Below are 3,255 nucleotides of genomic sequence, written 5' to 3' on the forward strand. Positions count from 1 at the left end.
AATTTTAAGGCTCTATTGGAATTTAGAGTTGAACATAGAGATTTGGTGTTGAAAGAACATTGCCAGCGCTCATAAGAATCATACTACAAAAAAAGATCCATGCAAATTACTCGATGGATATGAAAATAAAGTATGTGCACACCTAATGAAAGAGGTAAACAGGTATACTTTGCAAAGAAAAGCCATGTCATAAAGCTGCTATTGAAGCAAAGCAATGGTTGCATATTACCATATCTATTATAATCTAACTAGCACCACTTTTTGTATATTTTTGAAGTATTTTGAAATATATTTAATTATATATGTGTAAATTTTACAGAAGCTTTGTCCCACACGTTGGGTAGAGAGACAAGATGCGCTGGAGATTTTTTTCGATTTTCTCTCAGATATTGTTGAAGTGATGTCCCAGGATTATGTCTGGTGAGAAGAGGGCCACTACATCCGCAGTGATGAACTGGGTTCCTATTTGCAATCACCTCGTTCCAGTTCATCCGGGTACTGGTTGTGGTCACACGATGCCTCAGCTATATCAATCCTCTAAAGGTTTCCTTGCATGTTTATAATAATAATTGAATAGCAAAAATTACTAAAAAGGCTTTTGAAAGAAGAAATCAGTCCCAGCGCATTTGGGATATATCGCTCATCAGAGGTGCATATAATAAAGAACATAACAACAGTGTTTTCAGTCAACGCTACTGGTACGCAAACATACACAATTGATTGAGACTAACAAAAGCAATAACTGTCGAGGACTGGTTGAAAACAATAAAATGTTAATATATATTAAACGATAGATCATAAAATAATAGATAGATTGTAAAGTGTTCAATTAGATCCAACCATGAAAATGTTTCTGATGTTTCGGGCAGGGAAGTTTATGTTGCCAAGGCTATGTCCGAGGTCAATGTTGTCACCGACACCCTTCAGGACGTACGCTCTCCACATCGACGACTACCACAGGAGATGGTATCACGAAGCAGCAGGGATTCAAAGCCCAGAACATATGGACGCTAAACCAAGATGGCAAATGCGGAGGCATCCACACCATAGGAATGATACCGGAGAAACCTCACTGCTGATTTCATTGACACTCTGCTACTGCAAATGAGCGAACGATTTGGTAAACTTCAGAGGAAGCTGCCATGGGCCTTACCCTGATCCCCAAACATATGTGTGCCAATCCGGCAAATGCTGCTGACTTGGACTGGTTCCTGGAAGACATGCATTCACCACAGTCTCTGGGTTCAGAACTGCATAGCTGGCAACAGAAGTGGAAAAATGTGGAATTTCCTACTGAAACTCTACAAGAAAGTCTGAAAATGTACCCCAACATCCACACAGTGCAGACAGTTTGTAGTGTGTTTCCAGTAACCTCCTGTGAATGTGAAAGAAGTGTAAGTGCACTGACTTTAGTGAAGTCATAATTGAGGGCCACATGGGGCAAGATAAATTTCCTCAATGTGCCTCTTGAGTATTCACAGAGATGGTAAGATCGACATTGCCAGGGTAATGGCACTGTTTGCAAAGAAGAACCCTAGGGGAATTGCTCTACCAAGTGCTTTATTGGACAGTGTTCAAACCAAAACATGCAAAAATATGCAGGGTCATCAGCCCTTTTATTATTAACTGCAAGTGTGGCAGAGTGTAGTGTCATGACAATGTCCTATTCCGAATTGGTGAAGTTGCGCCTCAAGTTATTGACTTCCGTTTCCACAGGATGGTGAAATTTGCCGGTTCATTTGAAGATTTACCACTTCCAAACAGCGTATTTATTTTTTTACAAAAAGACATTAATAATTTTGATCAAAGTAGTGAAATCATATTTTAACATCTATTTTGATGACTTTTCAAAAATATACTACGAACAAAATAGTCAGTTCGACAAATTTCAAGGGGCGGGCGCAAAAAAGTTCTTGTTTGCATTTCGAAAAAAATGATAAGGTAAACCCGACGCACAACTTATCAGTTTGTTCTTGCGTTATATGTTTTTACCAGCTGTAATATAGAGATAGAGACCTTGTATTTCCAACGAAACAATATTCTTTAGTTTTACAAGGGAAAATTACTCTCACATTTGAAAGGACATTACTGTGACTTCACTATCATTTAAAGGGGCTTTATGTTTATGGCCAACATTTTTTCCCGGCAATGCACTGGAAAGCACTTCTATTGTATTGATTTTACTCATTGATACCGTTATTGCAGAAAATCAATACAATAAAAGTACTGACTGTAATTGGAAGCTAACCCACGCCTATACCGTCAAGAATAAATAGAAAATGCCATTAAACCGCTCGCACAGAAGGACTCCTAAACGATGGTTAATTTACCCTTTTTGGTGTTTTGTTAAATCGAGTTACTAACGCTATTCAAAACCGTTCACTTTAAAGACAATATTTGAGCATCACTATAAATCCTGATCGTCTTTTGGGAGGGACGTTAAATGGGGTCCCGTGTGACAGTGCTATACACTGGTGCACGTAAAAGAACCAGGGAAGCTCTTACCAGAGCTACATTTTGTCTGTGCACTATGCTCCAAAAACCTAAAATGACTAACAATCTTAACGGAGCACTCGCCGAATGGGCAAGGCCCAAGTGCGAGTATAAAGAAGCTTACACACCACCACCACCACCACCACCACCACTACCACCACCACCAACATCACACCAAATGACATAAACATTCTTACATGTGTATGGAACAGAGTGTCCTCGCAGTCCTCACACCCATGCCTAACTGGTGAACGTCAGTAATAATGATGTGCTACTACCAATCATTATAGATATTGTGACCAACATGCAATCATAAATTACATGAACACATTAATTGACTTAGCTGCGATTCTAAATACCCCTATAGGCATATAGAGACTGAACCAAATGAAAAATACAAAGTTAGCACCTGAACCCTTCACTTGCCTCCTAAAAAACAAACATCACCTTAGAGGGATCATTTAAATATATTTTGGCATTTAAATATATATTGGCATAAATACCTATTGTGCCTGAGCGACATCTTGCAATGTTACAATCATGTAAAAATTGTTTAACTCCCTGGCGCATTTTCCCCCTTATTCCATAAGACATGTAATTATTTTGTAAATTCCTGGCGCATTTCCCCCTGCTCCATAACACATGTAATTATTTTGTAAATTCCTGGCGCGTTTTCCCCTGTTCCATAACACATGTAATTATATTTTAAATTCCTGGCGCGTTTTGCCCTGTTCCATAACACATGTAATTGTTTTGTAAATT

Source organism: Mya arenaria, chromosome 6 (assembly GCF_026914265.1).
Source record: "Mya arenaria isolate MELC-2E11 chromosome 6, ASM2691426v1".
Taxonomy (NCBI): domain Eukaryota; kingdom Metazoa; phylum Mollusca; class Bivalvia; order Myida; family Myidae; genus Mya; species Mya arenaria.